Here is a 22624-nt window from a genome sequence, read left to right on the forward strand (position 1 = left end):
CTGTCTCTCTCTCTCACTGTCCACTCTGCCTGTCAAAAAATAAAATAAATAAAATAAAATAAAAAAATAAAAAAAGACAATCTCTTAATCAAATATTCTCTCATATATTTGAAAATATACATTTTAGGGACTATTAATATTCAACAAAAGCTTTTCCTCCTATAATTTGAATGTAGAATATTCCTTCATTAAATGACCCATTAGTTTTCAAAAGTGAATTGTTTTGGACCTAACAAATATTTGAATAAGCCCACGCATTTACAATAAACTTATCTTCAACAAGGCTGCCAGGCATACAAATGGAAAAAGATATTCTCTGTCACAAATTTTCAGGAAAACTATATTTCCATTAACACTTATAATTAAACATTAGATTAACAATTAAGTAGTATTGACGTTAATGAATAAAATACACACACACTCAAAATTCAACTCAGCATGTTTTCAAGACTTACACATCAGACCAGAAAACATAAAATTCATACAAGAAGACAGAATGTTAATCTTGACATTTGTTGCTTGTATGCTATGAAAAGTATGAGCAAGAACAGCAATTATGGTTGAGTGGGACCATATGAATGAGTTATAGGAAGGTGGAGAAGTGTTAATTATGGGGCACAAAAGTTTTCTTTTTTTTTTTTTTTTTTTTTTTTTTTTTTGGACAGGCAGAGTAGACAGTGAGAGAGAGAGACAGAGAACGGTCTTCATTTTTTCTGTTGGTTCACCCCCCAATGGCTGCCACGGCCTGCGCGCTGCAGCCCGCGCACCACGCCGATCCGAAGCCAGGAGCCAGGTGCTTCCTCCTGGTCTCCCATGAGGGTGCAAGGCCCAAGCACTTGGGCCATCCTCCACTGCACTCCCAGGCCACAGCAGAGAGCTGGACTGAAAGAAAAGCAACCAAGACAAAATCTGGCGCCCCGACCAGAACTATAACCTGGGTGCTGGTGCTGCAGGTAGAGGATTAGCCTAGTGAGCCATGGCACCGGCCACAAAAGTTTTATTAAAACAGGAGAAATAATTTTTTGAATTCCACTTCACTATGTAGTGACTGTAGTTAACAGTAGTGTATCAATTGTATTTTTCAAAATAACAGTAATTTCAAATCTCACTGAAAAATATATTTGAGGTGACAAATCCATTAATTACATGTATCATTACATTACTTTCTACTCCATAGATAATTTACAGTTTTTAGTTCAAGTTACAACTGCAAAATTTACAATTATTTTAATCTTAGGATATGTATATGTGTATATGTGAGTGTGAAATCAAATGTGTTAGTTCTTTATGTTTTTTTGTGATTTTTTTTCCAATTTTGTTAGATGTTCACCACTCTTGAATATCCTATGACAAGGTCCTTAATTTAAAAAAATATATATTTTATGATCCTAGTTATGGATGCAATAATTTGACTTATAAATGTAATTATTTAGAATGTAGCAAAATTAATGGAACAAAATGGGTTTTGTCCTCAATAGTTTAAGTTCTCTGTCATAAAATAATTTTCCTCAAATTAAATTGATATTTTCATAGCATAGACACTGCTACTAAAAGCTTTTGAAAGAAGTGACAATACTTATGTAGTAAAAATTAATAATCCAAGAACATCATGTTTTATTTTTATAAATATAAATGTAGCTTTGGGAGTGCATATTTTCATTTAATAACATTGACTGGGTCTATACACTGCCTATTGTTTAGACTGTTATAAGAAAAAAAGATGCTAAAAAACAGAGTTATTTTCAGATTGTGGGCATGGGAAGCAAGCAGGAAAGTCACACAGAGAAAGGAGATTTATAATGGTCAAACTAGAAGCACAACAGAATCTTGGCATTGAAGGATTCTCAAAGACATTATTGTTATTATTATTTATAATTTAAGGGACATGGAATGTACTAATCTAATTTTGCTGAATTTTAGAAACATTTATGGGAAGATGCTTTATATGAACCTATCACTTAGCTACTACAAGTTCCTTGTTTGCAGGGAATTCAAATTTTACTAGAAAATTCTATTTCCAAACTCACACTATGCATTAAGTCTTGTGGGAGTTAAAACATCTTTAGATGAGGATCAATGCAGTTTTGTATTTGGGAACATGGCTTATTATTGTTACTACAGAAATGAATGTAATATAGTGAACTCATTTGCATCATAGTAAACTTATTTGCATCAAGAATTTTCAATAGATCTTGCATAGGAAAAAAATCACATCATTTTTCTCATTAGTAACTTTCTGATATACTAAATAAAATAGAAGTAGCAGAGATATTAACAAATCTAGATTTTATCCCCCTCTTAAAATTTATTCCTAAATGGACCTAATTCTTCTACTTTCAACCATTTTTGAATTATTAATATAATAAAATTTCCTAAAACAAAAAACTCATTAGCTCTACCTATTCAAAGTACATTACACATTCTTTGTGCTTTTCACTGTAACAGAAAAAAATATATATTAATTATTTTGTATTTAATATTCCTATTTCTCATATTATTATAATATCTGCTTGGTATTCAATTACCAAAAGACTACAGTTGGTGATAGAATAATGAAATATCTCTTCTTCATTCTCATATATTCAATATTGAACTGAATGTGAATCACTAAAAAGTCTACACCATTTGCATGTGAAAAACAACAGCATTCCATATTCTGAAAGTGTAACATGATAATTTAAGTTGGTTGAAATGCCTATTTACTTTTTTAACTAATTGGATAGCATTAACAACTTAAGAGATATGCTTTTATATTTGTGGTTTTTATTTCATGTGTGAAACATCAATAGTTAAATAAAATAAAGCAAATTTATCAAATTTAAAAACTTTGTCACAGATATATTTAAAATATATGTCACAAGTTGAATTTTAATTATTCAATCATTTTCGTATGAATGATAAAATACTAGTAATGAAAAAAAAAGTAGCAATAGCTGAAAATGGACAGAAAACCTAGCAGTCATATACCAAATTAGTCATGTATCAAGTGAGAAGTCATGTGTGTACACCAATCACTTTATAATCAGGGACATGCTCTAAAAACAGTGGCAAAATTAAAAATTATTTTAAATTTATAATCATATTTCAAGTCATCATTCAAATATTTAATACCCAAAATATTTTCTAGTTGAAATAATAGCAGCAACAAAGCTACTAATATTTATATTCCACTGTTTACTAAACACTTTTCTAGTATTTTCACCTAATCCTCCCTATTCTAATATCTCCAGTTACCTGAATCTTTCTGAGGTTAAATAACAGAAATTTCTATAGCTGGTATTTGAATTTCATTCGACACCAACATTTAGATCCTGGTTTTAGAGTATTATTGTTTAGGGATTTGGAAGAATTGCCAATACCTCAAATTTTCTTGATAGCCTCTTCTTATTTCTGTAAAAATGTATAGTTATGTTAAAATTACATAAATCCTATTATCAATGTAGATTTACTACAGAAATTCTTAAGAAAGGTAGTTGTTCAACTCATAATCGCTCACCTCCATTAATGAGGAAATGATCCTCTCCTGCTTCTACCATTCCTTCTCCACAGCTTTGGCTGTGCCTGCTCAGTAATTAGTGCACTCTGCTTAGTGGTTTATGTGAATTATACTTGCAAGAATTTTCTACACTGAATATACATGAGAATTGAAAGTATACATTTGAATCCTACTTCAATCATTATGTAACAATGAAGGAAAGATGAGGAAGATTAAAACACCATAAAGTCAAATCAGATTGGAAAAATAACTTTTTACACTTTGACAGCATTTCTTTTAAAACACATTAGAAAAAAATAAATTATGCCTAAAAATACAAGTGAAGATTCATTTACAAATCTACCCAAGATATTATCAAAGAGAAAGCTTAGATAATTGAGTATCTTCTAGATTATTTTATCTTCCACCCTTGCTGTTATATATGTTAGCAAGAAGCATTTATCAGCTTACTACTTTCAGTTCTCTATTTATCAGCTTGCCTGATTAAATATTCAGCTAAGAATTAAATAACAGACACAAATGATATATCTTTTCATATGAGTCATGGAATGAGGAGTACACATGTAAACATCACAAGAACATACTTCTGCATGTATGACTGCTAAAAGTAAGTTTTTCTTTGGTATTGACACTTCTTAGAACAGTCACAGTCATATCCACAAAATATGGGTTGAGATTTCAATGAATGAGAGATTCGGAAGTCAAATCGTATATATACAAAATCATGTTCATAAAACACTGAAGTACCCTAATCTGAATAGGAGGAAGTTTGTAAGGGTTAACTGGCAATTAGGAGGCTGAGGTTTAAGTCTAAGATATTTCTGTACAGGGCAAAAAGTTTTTCCCTATTGTGTTTTAGATTTTCCTAGTAATGTGAAGGCATTGGAATAACATCTGAAATCCCCAAAAGGTAAAATGTATAATATTAAAACTCATTAATAAGTTGAAAAGAGTGATTAAGCTTCAATAATAGACACAGAAGAGTTTCAAAAAATTATGGAAAATATATTTTATGCAAACTGGTAAAGCCACTATGGAAGTCAGTCTGGAGATTCCTCAGAAACCTGAATATAACCCTACCATACAACCCAGCCATTCCACTCCTTGGAATTTACCCAAAGGAAATTAAATTGGCAAACAAAAAAGCTGTCTGCACCTTAATGTTTATTGCAGCTCAGTTCACAATAGCTAAGACCTGGAATCAACCCAAATGCCCATCAACAGTAGACTGGATCAAGAAATTATGGGACATGTACTCTATGGAATACTATACAGCAGTCAAAAACAATGAAATCTGGTCATTTGCAACAAAATGGAGGAATCTGGAAAACATCATGCTGAGTGAATTAAGCCAGTCCCAAAGGGACAAATATCATATGTTCTCCCTGGCCGGTGGCAACTAACCAAGCACCAAAAAGAAACCTGTTGAGGTGAAATGGACACTATGAGAAACAGTGACTTGATCAGTCATTGTCCTGACTGTTGATGTACAATTTAATACTTTATTCCTTTTAGTATTTTTTTTGTTCTAGTTAATACTATTTGGTTGAACTCTGTAATTAACACACAATTATCCTTAGGTGTTTAAATTTTAACTGAAAAGTGAACCCTGTTGAATATAACAGTGGGAATAAGAGAGGGAGATGTACAATTTGGGACATGCTCAATTGGACTTGCCCCAAATGGTAGAGTTAGAAATGTGCCAGGGGATTCCAATACAATCTCATCAAGGTGGCATGTACCAATGCCATCTCACTAGTCCCAGTGATCAATTTCAGTTCACATTGATCACACTGATAGGTCTAAGAGTCAAAGGGATCACACAAAAAGTCCAGTGTCTGCTAATACTACCTGATAGAATCAAAAAGGGAGAGAACAATCCAACATGGGAAGCGGGATACACAGCAGACTCATAGAATGGCAGATGTCCTAAACAGCACTCTGGCCTCAGAATCAGCCCTTAAGGCATTTGGATCTGGCTGAAGAGCCCATGAGAGTATTTTAGGCATGGAAAGCCAAGACACTCTGGCAAAACAAAACAAAACAAACAAACAAACAAACAAAACTAAATGAAAGATCTCCGCGAGTGAGATCCCAGTAGAAAGAACGGGTCATCAAAGAAGGAGGTACCTTTCTCTGAAGGGAGAAGAGAACTTCCACTTTGACTATGACCCTGTTGGAGTAAGATCGAAGTTGGCGAACTCAAAAGGCTTCCATAGCCTTGGCAACTCATGACTAGAGCCTAGGGAGATTTCAGACACCATAAACAAGAGTGTCAAATTGTTAAGTCAACAACAGGAGTCACTGTGTACTCCTCATGTGGGATCTCTGTGCTTAATGTGTTGTCCAATGTGAAGTAATGCTATAACTAGTACTCAAACAATATTTTACACTTGTGTTTCTGTGTGGGTGCAAACTGATGAAATCTTTACTTAATATATACTAAATCAATCTTCTGTATATAAAGAGAATTGAAAATGATCTTGATGTGAATGGAATGGGAGAGGGAGCGGGAGATGGAAGGGGTGCGAGTGGGAAGGAAGTTATGGGGGGGAAGCCATTGTAATCCATAAAATGTACTTAGGAAATTTATATTTACTAAATAAAATTTAAAAAAAGAAAAATACATGTGTATTTAAAATTTGCAGAGAAATAAACATTTGTCAATCATTCTTTACAAACCTTTTGCATTTTTTTGTATGTGCAATAGTTTTAATGTCACATGAGAAAATGAAAGACTACTCATCAGGAACTTCATTGATAAAGGACAAAGCGTTGACTTTATTGTTCCTTCTCCTTCTTGGGCTTTAATTTACACAAATAGATTTCAAACCTAATTTTGCCAGCTATCCTCAAGCACAAAATCACAAATAGGGTTATATATTTTAATAAAGAAATGCATACTGGGAACCCAAATGTGATTATCCAAAGCCTTAAGGGCTCTGCAATATTTAATCTATCTGTATAGATAAGGCACAAGATTTAGATGAAGATATTCTCTTCTAGAGGAATTAGAATAAAAGTAAAATTAATTTCCCCATAAATTTCAAAGTGTTATTTTGTGAATTCATTGGCCTACCTAGAGCCAAGTAAAATGGATCTCAAATTAAACTTATCTCTACACAATTCATACACAATTCAGTTATGAAAGAATATCTAAAATCCAGCAAATCTATAGTGCAAAATTTCTTTGGAAATATTGTGTCAATATCTTGAAATACAAATTATTTTCCAAGATTTTGTTTATTCTTTTTGTTTTCTCTCAGATGTTAAAGTTCTTCTACTTAGGACTGAAACATAAAAGTAGGAGCCAAGGAGGTGTTCAGCCTAGCAGCTAAGTTATTTATGTCCCACCTATGTTTAATTCCCAACTCTGGCGCCTGACTGCAACTTCCTGCCAGTGCAGATCCTGGGAGGCAGTGGTGATGGCTCAAGTGATTGGGTTCCTGTTGCCCATGTGAAAGAACTGAATTGAGTTCTTGGCTTCTTGTTTGAACACACCCAGCCCCAACCATTGTGAGAACTTGGGAGTTAACTAGCAGAGGAATATCTCTCTCTTTCTCTCAAATGAAATAAATAAACAATATAATCCAACAAGAAATTCTAGCTGTGCTGAGTAGTGAAGTTTAATCAAAGCTTAGTTTATGAGAAACCGGAAGGGGTTAAAAATTGTGAGGAAGAGCACATAGCACATCTTCACTGAAACTTCAAGGTTTGAAGAATGTGCCAATTGACACTACACTAATTTATATTGTGGAATAAATGCTACATTATTGAATATCTGCTTACATATTTCCCACTGGCAAATGATTCAGTGTTTAGTTGCTCTAGGGATGAATGGGTAAAACTGACACAAAGCCCTGGAGGGCAGTAAAAGGATAACAAAGATTAAATTTGACTAACTGTGTTCAGTATCCAAGATTTGCTCTCAGAAAATACTTGCCAAAATTAGTTAAAATTGATAATTGCTTTTCATTATCTAGTTATGTACTCATATAATGTCTACTGGTCAGAATTCTGTTAATTAAGAAGGTTTAGTGGAAGAATAAATTATTTCTAAAAATGTGCTCTAGATGATTTTCTCCAACCCTTCTCTGACCACAACATTACCAGTAATTCTAATTGTCCCCCTCCAAAGAGATCTCACCAACTCTGCTGATGACCCCTGCTGTATCTCCTTGCTTTGTCTGTTTTGAAGACAGGGCTTGGTTCTCTATACCAGCATATGGAGGGGATGAGCTCTTCATACTGCCTACCAAAGAGACAGTCACTGAAACTAATCTTCTCAGAATGGAGTTACTACATTGACATTAATTCAAAAAATTCTCATAAATAGGGTGTCCTATTTTATTATTTGATGCTGCTGCTAGAAATTACTTCTGCTAATACTAGAGGAAAGGAAAGGAGCTTGGTACTACTATCTTCTATTCCGACAAATGTGCCCAGTGATACCCCTTACAGCCCTAGCTGGAATTACCTATGACTTTATATTTCTGCAAAGTCCAGAATCTGATAGAGTTGAAAATGTCTGCTTCCAATCATCTGAAATTTGTCTTCATAATTCTGCTTTATTTCCCAGAATGAGAGACATCACACTTTTCAGGTGTAAATGATATAATCATAAAGTTCAGTTTGAGTTATTCACAAGATTTCAATGAGAAAAAATGTATACATTTCTTATGTGCAAATTTCATATTATTTTAATTACTATAGTTGAATCTTTTGAACAATGAGATATTTTCCTTTAGATATACTAAAAAAATTCCCTTTTGTTTTTTGTATGAAATATTTTATAAAATACATATGTATTTAAATTACCTTAGGTCAATAAAAGAAGGCTCAAAGTTATCATTCAGAACCCAAGAAAAGCAATGCGGCTAGAGTCCAGGAGACTCTGAAATTAGGAAATACACCATTGAGAACTGTAAATACTATTTTTACTATCTTCCTTAGAGTATGTCATACCAAATGGAAAGGACATTACAGACCAAAAAGTACAATTACTTTTAAGCCACTATCCTGTGTGTATATAATTATTTATCTATATCTCTATATTATTTAATGTTTTATCTTACATTTTTAAAAGTTAATTATTTTATTTGAGAGAAGGGGAGAGGGAGAGAGAAAATATCTTCTATTCTTTGCTTCAAACCCAAAATGCCTACAATAGCCAGGGGATGGCCAGGCCTAAGTGAGGAACAAGCAACTCAATCTGGCTCCCATGTGGATATAGATATGGCACTTGAGCCATCACCTGCTGCCTCTCAGAGTGTGCATTAGCAGGAAGTAGAAACAGGACCCAAACCCAGATACCTTTCCATGGTATGCATTAATAGAAGTAGAGACAGGACTCAAACCCAGAAGCTCCAACATGAGATACAGGTGTCAATGTCCCAAGTGGTCTTAGGCACTGTGCCATCATCCAACCACAAGTTTACATTTTAAATTTAAATCTATCAATTTATTTTGGTACAATAAATTAGTAAAAATTTTACATAATTTAATGGTTGAAATCAAGGGACTATTTGATAAGGATAAAGAAAACACAATTATTAAAAAATAAAAATATTTTTGTGCTCAGAACTAGTTATAAATATCTTAAATTTGCTTTGATTTAACTCTCATAATTACTCATTGAATTAATTTTATCTATAATTACTATTTGAGTCAGAAATTTCATCTGAATTTTGTTTTGTGGGATTTAAACATATATTTTTGCAATCTATCATAATCAAAACCTATGTTTTCTATTATATTTATTCTTTATAAAACACATAAACTACTCATTACTAACAATAAACAAGTTATTCAAGCATATATTTTTGTTCATTAAACACTGAACTTTGGAGAATTTTTTTGATAAGCCAGCAAAATGTAGGAAAAACTAGAAATAGTTGATTAGTAGGATAATATGCTTCAGGAAGAAGTAAAAATACTGATATTCATTATCTGGTCAAAATATTAAAGAAATCTGCAAAATTTTTTCTTTAACATATGTCTGTCGTGTACTCTATTTTGAATAAAATTTAACTAAAATATTGCATTTGAATTTAAGTACAGAGGCAATAATACACTTGATCTCCTGAAGAAATATGGAAGTGATATCAAAGCAGAGAGCATTTATTGACACACATTTCCAAAGCATTTTAAACAGCATAATTTAAATCAACTCCTACACTGCAATAGACCTATATGGCAACAATGAAAACAAAAAGCAAAATTAAAAAATCAAGAATGTTGGTATCTATCTAATATCATGTAAGATATAATGGAATCTCTCTGAGGAACTATAAACATTAATGCTGAGAACTGGTGACTATTGTTTCTAATGTCATCAATAGTAGGTCAGGCATTAGTGAAGCAGAAGATAATAGATAACTTGGGTGCCTTTGTCACATAAGAACCACATAACATGAAGAGATAGAAATAAGAACTATATGTAAATGATTAATTATGTTCTGCAGCTGCTCCTACAAATGGATTTCCTTGATATCGAAGTATTGAGTAATTGGCAGTATATACTAAAATTATCTGTACATGAACATATACAAATACAACAAATTGGTTGGAAAGTTTAATTTTCTATGTTTTATTTTTTGCATCATGAAGACAGGATACATTTTTCTATATTTTTTTCTTTTGTGAATTTGAAAGGTCTTTTTTTTCCTTTCTGGTTTTCTAACTGAACTCTCTGTACAAATCTGATGATATGGGTTTTCCAAGTAATAGAGGACATGAAGTAATCATATTTCATAAAAAATATTTCACATATAACATTGTTACATACATTTGGTGGTTAAGGAACTTATTATTGCACTTGGGTACTTCAGGTTCAGGGAGTTTAAGCTATTACTTCAGAAGAGGCGGTAGTCATTCTATAATGGCACTTGAAAGCTGATGAAACAACATAAGTGACAAAAATGAGCTTCAAGCAAAGCTAACTGATCTTGTAAAATGAGGTAAGGGAGAATGACTAAGAGGATAAAACACCATTAACACAGTTCTAAGTAGGACTCAATTTCTCAACTGATGGAGGAGAACCTAGAAACATTGCTTTGTGAGTTTTATACAGTGAAGTTTCCCAAAGTTTCTTCAAAAAGTACACAGAAAATTTGCCTCCAGAGAAAGAGGTATTAACTTAATGTTCATGAGAACTGCAAATTTATATGCCTTATTGTAGCTATTATTTTTGCATATATTTTGTCCTTCTTAGTGAAAATTCAAAACACAGAAAGACAATCTGCAAATGCATTATTCAAATATTCCTTGCCACATATCTTTGACAGCCATGAAGGTAAACCATGATAAAACTTTTATAACTCCCTTTGAAAATGAGAAGGGGTGGGTAATTTTCTAATGAAAATAAACTAAAAAGATTTAGGATAATGAGGCAAAAATATATAGTCCTGGTCTCTTGTAAGTCAATATAGTATATTTACATTATGCTCCAGTTCTAATTTTAAAAAGATCAGACAAGAACTCTTTGGTAAACATAACACATGGAAGAATCCTTGTGTTTTGAGCATCATTGGGCATTGTCTCTAAAAGATCTTGTAATTTATAATAAGGCATAGCTCCCAATTCAATCCTTTCAAACTTAGTATTTTTTATGATATTTTATCTTAGGTTCTCTTTGTTAAAGAGTTTCAAATGAAACTACTAACCTTAGCATAATCTAGATTCTAACCCACAAAAAATAAATCATCTAGGTGAAAAAGTTGTAATATGTTATTAGTAAAAATATTGTAAAACAGTATCAGGTGGACATATCTAAAGAATGATTTAGTTTCATCATACTAATGTGTTTGGGGAAAAATAAGATAAATCTCTAGCCACTGAATCTGTTCAAGAACTAATTTTGTAGTTCTCAAAAAATTACTAAACATACTACTTGCTTTGCCTTTACAAAAGGAAATATTTGGAACTGTCATTGCATTCGCATTTTCATAGTGGACAATAAATACGTGCCAGGGTGTATAAAGAGAGGCTACCTGAGTAACAAACCAGGGATGGGTGCAGTTTAGCATTGAGATAAAGAAGATAAACGAAAAGCATACAAATTCATGGACATGGGAAAATGTATTTTGTTGATTCAGCCAAAAGGCAAACATATGACTTTATCGTTAGAAATAAGGTACAGTAAAATCTAATTATACAACTAGAATAAGAATCCTTGAGAATATAGTCACATGAATCATCTCTAAAATATTTCTTTAAGTATTGCTTGAGATCCCTACTTGAATATCTGAAGAAGTATGAATATTTATATATTGTCTTTGTCTTAAAAAAATGTAATCCTTTTTTGTCTTTGACTAACGTACATCTTCCTTCTTTAGTTAAAACCATGTCTTTGCATCTTCTAACTTTCTAGTTTAATTTCTTGTTTTGCCCCCAAGTATCAATATATATATATATATATATATATATATATATAGTCCACTTTAAATATATGTGAACTCAAACAAGAGAGAAACATGGAAACAAATGTCAACTACTGACTTCCAGTGTAAGTTCAAAATGGAACTTGCAGCAGACTAGACATATTGGAAATTATATATAATTAATATAAATCATATATAAAATAATATATAATATTATTATGTATTTATATACTATATAATTATATATTTTATATTTATATATTTATTGTATATACTTTGTATATTATTTTATTATTATATATTATATATATATATCTGTGTAACTCTGATTTTCAAGTTAATAAATAAATCTTTAAAAAAAAGAGTGGCCTGTTTTAGTGAAAGCAGCAGCTACAAATAGCAGGGATTCAACACCATGGTCAGAGAAAAGGCTGCGGACAGCTCTTCTCCAGAGCACATTGTGATGGACAGATCTTTGCCTCTGCTACTTTCAGGCAGAAAGGAAGTAGAACAGTATTCATACAGGAGTTATTGTGAGGTATAAACAACAATAAGTATAGGTTGATCTCCTTTCTATTGTCTTTTAATCACCCAAGAACTATAACCACTCAAGGAGCATAACTTCCATTGGGAGGGAGTGACTTCCAAATACCTAATGGTAGTGAAGAAAATCAATGTTATTAATAATATTATAACCACATGAAAGGTCTCCCACTTATCATAACATCAGGATCTCTATCATGAATATATGGGTGAAATGTTTTCACTGCCTATTGGGCTTACCATTTTTTTTCTTATTTCATTCACCTATTCTTTCATAGACTTTATGTGCTTATTTGTAAGTGTTAAGCCAGTTATCCCACCATTGTTCTATTATTTAATATTGTAAGGTATTTCAAATTCTTATAAAACATTGTTCATGAATGGGGCACAGATTCTTTTGTTATCTCTGTCAGTTAACTACTAAATTTCAGACTGTTGTCTTAGCTTTTCATAAATCATTACTTGTATAAAGGGGACAAAAATAGAAAACAAGGCTGCATGCTGATTGATCCAATTGATTTTAAAAGCAAAAGCAATTTCCTTCTTGGAAGAGTAATTGTCTTAAATGAAGTAACTTAATGTTATACTGGGGTACAATAACTTGGAAGATGTCGCCCCTGAGCATTACAGAGATAGAAGTTTATATTAGAAATAATTGTATACATATAAAGAGAATTGAAAATGAATCTTGATGTCAATGGAAGGGGAGAGGAAGCGGGAAAGGGGAGGGTTGCGGGTGGGAGGGAAGGTATTGGGGGGAAGCCGTTGTACTCCATAAGTTGTACTTTGGAAATTTATATGCATTAAATAAAAGTTAAAAAATAAATAATTGTATACATAAAAGATAAACGCTTTTGAGGGAGAAGAAGGGCAGTTGGCAATTGATAATAGAGAAAAATCATCCTACGTGACAATGTGAAGCTAGAAAAAGCGAAACAAAGCAAAACAGACTAGGGAGAAAATACCTTTTATATATGATGGGCATCTAGTTTTAGGCCACTGATGTTTAGTTTGCAATTTAAAATTACTTTGCCTTACCATATTCTATTGTAATCTGTTATCATCTGCTGCCCCAAACCTGCAATAAAAGTCATTTGCAGGGCAGGTGTTTTGCATAGTAGTTAAACCACCACTTAGAAAGCCTGCATTCCATATTGGAGTGTTTGGGTTCTAATTCAAGCTTCCTCCATGATTCTAATTTTCTGCTAATACACACCCTGTTAGGCAGTCTCTTTTTGCTCAATTAATTGGGTCCCTGTCACCCATGTGGGATACCCAGATTAAGATCTGAACTCCTGGCTTTGGCCAGGCTCAGCCCCAGGTGTTGTATTTAGGGAGTAGAGGGGAGATCACTCACTTGCATGCGTTCTCTCTCTCTCTTTCTGGGGTTGGGATAAATAAAAATGTTTAAAGTCATTTGCACTAGTAGCCTTATTTTGATTCTGTATAAGAATAATTGCAGGATTTAGTAAGATAAATAAAATAGAAGACATATGACTTCAAAAGGAGATTGAAAGTGGGCAGCATTTGAAAAGTTAAGTTTAAATTTATGTATCTTCCAAAAATTCAAAATAATATCAGGAAGCTGGAAAATCTTTAAATTCATTTGAATATAGTTGAAGTTTTTTTTTTTTTATCTAAACAGAAATATCTACTGAAAGCTGTAGATTTGGAAATATAGAGAATTAGTTTCTTTCATAAAAGGCTACTTAATCTTAGAAGATATTAGAATTTCAATTGTTTTTTTTTCTTTACTGAAGAAGCATATTTGGAACATAGTATTATTTCTATTTATGTTCAGTAGATTCTGCTTTATCTCTTCACAAACTTATTTCATCTCAGTTGCCTCATCTATACAAATTATAATGTAATTATATCTATAACCTATATACTTTTTTCATTTTCATTTTAATAGATTTCTATCTAGTTGATCTGCCCATTGATGAAGCCTCCCATTACTACTATATTGGATTCTATGCTTCCCTTTAGGTCCATTAATATTTTTTAAATAGCCTGGTACCCTAGCACTGGGTGTGTCCACATTTATTATAGTCACATCTTTCCGTTGAATTGATTCCTTAATCATAACATAGTACCCTTCTTTGTCTCTTTCAACAGTTTTTGTGTTAAAATCTGCTTTGTCTGATATTAGGATGGCTATACAGGCTCATTTTTGCTTTCTATTAGCATGGAATATTTTGTTCCATCCTTTCATTTGCAGTCTGTTTGTCACTTTGTAGGTAAGGTGTGTTTATTGTAGGAAGCAAATAGGTGAGTCTTGTTTTTTCATTCTATTTATCCAATATATATCTTTTAATTGGAGAATTTAGGCCATTTTTAAAGATTTATTTACTTATTTGAAAGGCAGATTTGCAGAGAGAGAGGAGAGAGAGATTTTCCACCTACTGGTTCACTCCCTAAATGGCCTCAATAGCTGGAGTTGTGCCATGTCAAAGCCCAGAGCCAGAGGTTCTCCCTGGTCTCCCATGTGGGTGGAAGGGTTCCAAGGACTTGGACCATCTTCTGCTGTTTTCCAAGGCAGTTAGCAAAGAGCTATATTGGAAGTGGAGAAACTGGGACTCAAACCAGCAACCATATTGGATGCCGGCACTGTAGACAGTGGCTTATCTTGCAATGCCACAGCTCCAGCCCATTCATAATCTAATGGATAGCCAATTAGATCCTCCTTTTTATTTTCCTTAAACATACTTAATAAATTTTCTTAGAATTTATGCAGGAGTTGTACGTTGGCTTTTTGGAATGCCATGATTTCAAAACAATCTGATCAGGCAAAACAACAAAAATTGACTCTCATTTTTTGGAGATTAGGAGTCTGTCATCAAGCTGTTTGGCAGAGATGATTTCTTCTGAAACTTCTCTCCTGGACTTCTACATGATGATTGTCTTCTCCCTTTCACACAGTCCTTCCTCCCTCTATATCTGTGCCCTAATCTCTTCATAAAAGGAGACTAGAAATGTTAGACTAGGGCTCACATTAATGACCTCATTTCCCCTTAGTACCTTATTTAAGGCCCTGCTTCCAAATACAGTTACATCTGAGATACAAGAAGTTAGGGATTCAACATATGAATGTGGATAGAGACAATTCATTCCACAACAAGTGATACATGACTTAGTTTATCATTTTAACCACTCAGAATCATAAAGTTCTTATCTAGGATTTTTAGTAAAGGAATCTGTACTTACTATTTTGGCGTAAATTGCTGATCTGAGGAGAATCTTTAGAATCTTATTTGACTCTGGTTTGATTCTGTTCCAGGGCTAACATGAAGATGCACTGGGCATTATACCACACTGGAGGAATGCAACATCATATTCGGACACTGATTTCCCTGTCGAAGAAGTTGCTTGCCAGCTCTAATTTTGAATTGATCACATTAAACACCTGGAGAAAAAAAAATCAATTAAAAACATCTACTTTCCACAGCTATATGAGTTTACGTCCCTGTGTGTTATTACCTAACTCACAACCACCAAAATATCCTTGTCTATACCTCCTGTTTTGATAAGCTGTTAAAACATTCTTAGTTAAAATCATCTGTTTTTACTATGGTTCCCCCTTGACTTGACTTTCAGTATTTGCTTCTAATATATGGAGGGATCCTCCTCTTTTTTTTTTTTTTTTCATGCAACTTAATTGCCAGAATTAGAGGTTTATATTATCATGAAGCCAAGCACACACTATACTGAGGCTTTAGCTTGTACTTCTGGGACAGGTTTCAAGGCTCAGTGGGATAATCTGCTACTTGGGATGCCCACATCAGATATCAGAATGCTGATTCTAGTCCCAGATCCCTGCTTCCAACCACCTCTTTTCTAATGCTCCAGGAAAGGTAACAGATGATGGTTTATGCACTTAGATTCCTGCCACCCATGTGGGAGACCTAAATAGATTTACTGGCCTCTGATTTTCACCTGGCAGAGTCTTGCCTGTTCTGGTTATTTGAGGAGTGGACCAGTGGATGGGATATTCCTTTACTATCTCCTCTTCTCTTCTGTCTTTCAAATAAATATATATTCATATCCTTATGTTGAAAATACAGTTTCATTTTTTAAACTTCATTTGTTATACAATTTTCCTGTATTTTATATATACAGATTGAGGAATATAGTAATACTTCGCACCCTACTATTCCTCCTGCCCATGCTGCAACCCTTCTTCCTCCTCTCTCTCTCATTCCTACTCTTAATTTATACAAAGACTAATTTTTAAAAGTTTTAAGTTTGTTGTACAGTGTTATTCCTTAAGTTCAGTATGGATCTTATTTTATGCTTTACCACTGTTATAATTTGGTTTGGTTCTTGTGTGGTTTTAATTTTTTTCATGTATTCTAACTACCATTACATAGAATTCCTGCTTAATTCTAGCTGGATGCTCACAAAAATACTAGTATTCAGGGCCATAATTGCTAGTATCCCTCACCATATCACATCTCCCTTGGACAGTTTGAAATTTAGCAAATGAATTTTGTGAATTTGTAGTTCCTTTGAGTTAAATCAAAACCATCATTAGGCAACATAATTCTTTTCAAGAAAATTAAAACTAGTATCAGTAAATCAATGTATTTTGACTTTCACATAATTTTTCAAATAATTTCAAACCCCTTACAATCTAGTTCAATCTTATTGTTCAAGCTTATTCCAATTAATACTCCACATTTAATCTTTAATCCAACAACATATGTCAATAGCCTTTAAATAATAAAATAATTTTTATTTATGTACAATTGATATTTTAAAAATTGAGCTTATTTAATATATATTTTTGATGAGTCTGTCATGTGAATATACCAAGAAACTATCAACATAATTAAATAATAGATATATCTATCACCTACAAAATATTCTGTTATGCTGTTTTGTGTTGTTTTAAACACTTACCAAGAGATCTATATTCTAACAAAACTTTAAGTATGTAATACAATACTGCTGATTATATACTTTATGCTATAAGGCAAATTTCAAGGACTAATTCATCTTATGTAACTGTTATGTTATGCCAGAAAAAAACTTTCACTCCACTTACCCCTTCTAACCAAGTCTCTCTCTATGAAGTTGGATATGTTAGTAACTTCATGTAAGTGGGAACATGTAGTATTTGTTCTTCTGTTACTGCTTTATTTCACTAAATATAATGTGCCTAAGGTTCATTTTTGTTGATACATATAACCGGATTTCCTTGTTTATAAAGTTTGAATAATAGTCAACTGGATGGCTATACTATATTTTCTTATTAATCTGTAAATGGATATTTGAGCTGTTTCCATTATTTTGTTTTGTAAATAATGCTTAACTGAGCCCAAACATAGAAATATTTTAGAGATCCTGGTTTCAATTCTCTGGTGTACACACCCAGAAAAGGATTTGGTGGATGTTACTTATATTTAAATTTTTGAGGAATGCTAATATTAGTTTCCATTTTTCATATCCATCAATAGTGAGGTGTTACAAATTAATTCATATCCTTACCAACCATTATCTTTGAATTTTTGATCTCACCATAAATCATGTGAGATGACATCCAATAGTACTTTTGTATTGCATTTGTATGATGATTAATCTTAAGTAGATTTCGCATACTTATTGATTCTTTATGTCTACTTTTTACACATGTCTATTCAGGCAATTTGCCTGTTTTTTTTTTTTTTCATTAAGTTGGTTCTTCTTCTTGTATTTTGATTCTTTTCAACTTAATAATTTATTATTTTTGAGGCAACATTTATTTTACATTATGAATAAAATGTTTAATAAGCAAAGAGTTTACCAACTAAAAGTTAAACCACCATAGTTCCTCAGGAAAACAACAATGGCTATAAAAATAATCAAATGAAGGCTATTTAGTCAATGTGTTCCTTATAAATTATCTTTTATAAGTTATATGGTTTGCAAATATCTCTCCCACTTCAAAGGTTTCCTTTTAATTCTGTTGATTTTTTTACTATGTAGTAAATTATAGTTTGCTGAAGTTCAACTTTTTATTGCCTACATCAATGTCAAGAAATTTGCCCCTATATTTTCTTTTACAATTCAGTTTTTATGTTTCAGAATGTGGTGCATTTAAGGTCATTTTTAGCATGATGCAATATAAGGGTCTAATTTAACATTTCTTTTTTCTCCAAAATGTACCTTATTTTCCTTCCTAAGTGTTTTATCATTCTATTTACTTGACCTGGAGTAATTTTTTTTTTAAAGAAACCTTTTATTTAATGAGTACAAATTTCATTAAGTACAACTTTAGGAATATAGTGATTCTTCCCACCATACCTGTCCTCCCACCCCACTCCATCCCATGCCCTCCTCCCTCTCCCATTCCCAGTCCCATTCTCCATTAAGATTCATTTTCAATTAACTTTATACACAGAATACCAACTCTATACTAAGTAAAGATTTCAACAATTTGCACACAGACAAAAAAACTATTTGAAAATAAGTTTTACAGTTAATTCTCATAATATAACTCATCGAGGATAGAAGTTCTGCATGGGAAGTAAGTGCACAGTGACTCCTGTTGTTAATTTAACAATTAACACTCTTACATGTGATGTCAGTGATTACCCAAAGCTGTTGACATGAGCTGTCATGGCTATGGAACCCTTTGGAATCCACAATCTCCGTCAGTATTTAGACAAGGCCATAAGCAAAGTGGAAGTTTTCTCCTCCCTTCAGAGAAAAGTACATCCTTCTTTGATGGCCACTTCTTTCCACTGGGGTCTCTTTATATATATATATATATATATATATATATATATATATACACACACACACACATATATATATGTATATATATATGTATGTATATATATGTGTGTATATATATATATATAGGATATACATGAAGTTTGCTTCCTTTTTATAAATAAAAAAAGTTTAAAAAGAAATATGCAGATCTTATCTTCACAAGCAAAGTCAGAGAAAGTATGAAAAGTAATTCTTCCAAAAGATACATGTTTAAAGTCTCCATTTGTTCTAATCATAGTTGGCTTCATTATGAAATGACTACTGAAGGTATATACTACCAATCCCAAAAATGCCCATCTGATGTTGACATGCTCAGTGACCATAATTTTGAAATTCGTAATAATTTTACATATGAATTTGTGTCTTATAAATAAAGTTCTATAAGACAGTAAGGACCAGGACCATGTAAGATGAGTTTCAGATGATGGCCATTTAACCTCTGGGGAAGGATAAGGTGGCAGTCATCCCTGACTCCAGTAGCTAGCTCCTTGATTGCATGGTAGCCTCCGAGTGCATACCTGGTCAAGATACTGAGCACATGCCTATATGGAATTCACAATCCCCTGGTAGTTTTCTGGCTTCCATGATTAGCATGTGAGTTTTGACTTCTTGTCACTGGCCAAGGATTTGCATTTTCATTTTAAACTGAGTTCCTCAAATTAGATATCTGACCTTGTATCTCAAAATCACCCCTTACAAGTCCATTCTATACCAATTTTTCTAGTACAATTGTAGTTCTGGTTTTTTTTTTTTTTTGCCACCATGCTAACATGTTTAAACACTTCAAATTAAACAATAGCAAAACAGAAAGTAAATGGAACTCAGCTACCAGTTATCTTGCTTTTGGATAGATTAAAAAAATTCATATCATATTATATTTAATTAATATTTTTCAGAAAGCAATATCTATCTATATATATATATATCTGATTAAATACAAATCACATGTCACTATAATCTAAGAATAGAAATTCTATATTTGAAAGATGTAAAGGTGCATACAACATAGTACATAGAACGGGTGCCCCATTCTGGAACTTCTTTTTAGCTATGTTTTTATGATATTTTTTGGCTTTCAAACCTCATATTTTTATTTTTCATTTGTTCAATCTAAACATATGCCTGGAATATAATAGATGCTCAATAAATACTGTCTTTCTAAAAACAATCATCTTCTATTATTAACTCAGAAAAGTGCATTGAGCTATTAATTAACTCCTAAATATATCCTATAAGACATGGCCTGGAAATCAGAACAGAAAGAACATAATTAATCTTCACAATTAAGTGAGGATCTTAGATTTTCCACATTTGAACAGAGTAGACAGGGCCTTAAAGGGAAGCAGTAGGAAGAAAATATATAAAACAATACAAAAACCGAAGATATTGTGATTGCCATACTATGCTGATAACACTCCAGAAACACTACTTAAGATCATGGCTGAGATTTTTGTGATGTAGCAATAACTTGTGATAACATGTTCCACAATGCTCAATAAACACAATAGCTAGGCTACAGCCCTGAGCAATAATTGTGTACAAAATGTCAAAATGAACGGCATGCTACTGAAGTACTCTATAACAGAGACCAGTGATCATTCATGAAAATTGCATTGTTCATCAGCTGGATAGTCTCAACGAGAGCAAAAATTCACCCCATATTCTGAGCTTCCCAAACCTCATTACTGGAGGGAATAGAATAATAATGAACTACCACTAAAAATGATTGCAAACACTTTGCATTAAACAGACACCAATGTTTGCAACATAAAAACCACCATGACAGACATACTGTCAGTAACAGGTAAGTAACCTGCCACACATAAAGGTGATTTTCCCATAAGCACACAGAACACAAGAGGCATAGCTAGGAGTTAAACCACTCCTCTTCATCTCAGGAAGCTGTACTCTTAATCTTTATGTCATATGATCTCTGTGCTCTGTTTCTTAATTTCCTAACATAGTTGAATGCAATTTAAATCTTACTTCAGTTTTCCACAGATAATATCTGCATTATAATAGCTTGGTTTCAATTCCTTTTTTTTTTTTTCAACCAACAGGACAAAATAAATATCTAAATGTATAAAAATCATTGAAATGTGTTACTTTTATAATATATAGTCACATTTCGCTTTTCATTCAACTACTTCAGATGCTGTAGTACACTTCTCAGGGTTTAGCAGCAATGAGAGTAGATTTTAAACAGAATATACTATTTTTATTTCAAAGTGGTATGGGAGTGATATTGTTTATTCTGGATTGGTTATTATTATATTTACAAATTAGATAACTTCTTTAACTTCTAAGTAAGCTTAGATTCCTTAGCATTTTTCATAACACACTGCTGATGAAAAGTAAAAGTGTCTAGATTACATGTTACCATTGCTATTTTTTTTTTTTAACAGGCAGAGTGGACAGTGAGAGAGAGACAGAGAGAAAGGTCTTCCTTTTGCCATTGGTTCACCCTCCATTAGCCGCTGCTGCCGGCGCGCTGCGGCTGGTGCACCGCGCTGATCCAAAGCCAGGAGTCAGGTGCTTCTCCTGGTCTCCCATGGAGTGCAGGGCCCAAGCACTTGGGCCATCCTCCACTGCACTCCCGGGCCATAGCAGAGAGCTGGCCTGGAAGAGGGGCAACCGGGACAGAATCCGGCGCCCCGACCGGGACTAGAACCCGGTGTGCCGGCGCTGCTAGGTGGAGGATTAGCCTATTGAGCCACGGTGCCGGCCACAATTGCTATTACATTGATGAGTTTTTTATTAAGAATTGGCAGGCCAGGAGGAAGAAGAGTAGGAGTGTGGGCAGGAGGGAAGGTAGTGTGGTAAGTATCACTATGAGTCTAAATATGTGTATATGAAATATATGAAATTTGTACACCTTAAATATTTTTTTTAGAAAACTGGGAGGTCACCTTCACAATACACATTCTGACAAGTGGTTTTTGCTTGATAGAAACATTAAACAAGGCAAAAAACAGAGGCAGAAACAGGCCTGGCAAGAATGTCTGAATGGTACTTCACTCTTGAATTTCAGTTAGTTTTCAGTAGCTTTAGCAATTGAAATAACACAAAGCCATTGTTACTGCTGGATAGTATATTCAGAAATTCAATATATTACCTTGGAGCTAATGAGTCAGTGTTCATAGTGAAAACGGGAAACAACTGGGTCTCACAAGTTATACGGAATTTAATAGAATGTACATTAATGAATTATTTATGAATCTCTAAATAAAGATTGAAACAGATTTTCATAATAAAGCATTATAAATACAACTAAAATTTATTCAACAGCTACTGTGAGTCAGGAAATAAGAGCCTTATTATGATTCTCTATTTTCTTAACCTGTAATAAACCTGTAATAAATTTTCCTGATCTAACTTTAAAACCTATTCCATAATTATTTTCACTGCTCTGACTTGACTAACACAATCAGTTCTTATTTTATGT

At 32.9% G+C, this 22624-nt stretch overlaps 1 protein-coding gene across 6 annotated transcripts in view; it reads left to right on the top strand.

The window, feature by feature from the left end:
- CYLC2 (cylicin 2) overlaps positions 1 to 15871 on the top strand; it is a 42984-nt gene extending 27113 nt beyond the window's left edge. For 2 of the 6 annotated variants that reach the window (XM_051843515.2, XM_008258400.3), the window contains 2 exons: positions 8320 to 8420; positions 15701 to 15871. The gene's annotated coding sequence lies outside the window, so the exon portion shown is untranslated. Of the gene's footprint in view, positions 1 to 4355; positions 4407 to 8319; positions 8421 to 15700 lie in introns of all 6 variants that reach the window. The other 4 variants (XM_051843528.2, XM_008258304.3, XM_051843522.2 and 1 more) reach the window with 3 other exon arrangements.
- The last annotated feature ends 6753 nt before the right edge of the window (positions 15872 to 22624 follow it).

This window comes from Oryctolagus cuniculus, chromosome 1, assembly GCF_964237555.1.
Source record: "Oryctolagus cuniculus chromosome 1, mOryCun1.1, whole genome shotgun sequence".
Classification (NCBI taxonomy): domain Eukaryota; kingdom Metazoa; phylum Chordata; class Mammalia; order Lagomorpha; family Leporidae; genus Oryctolagus; species Oryctolagus cuniculus.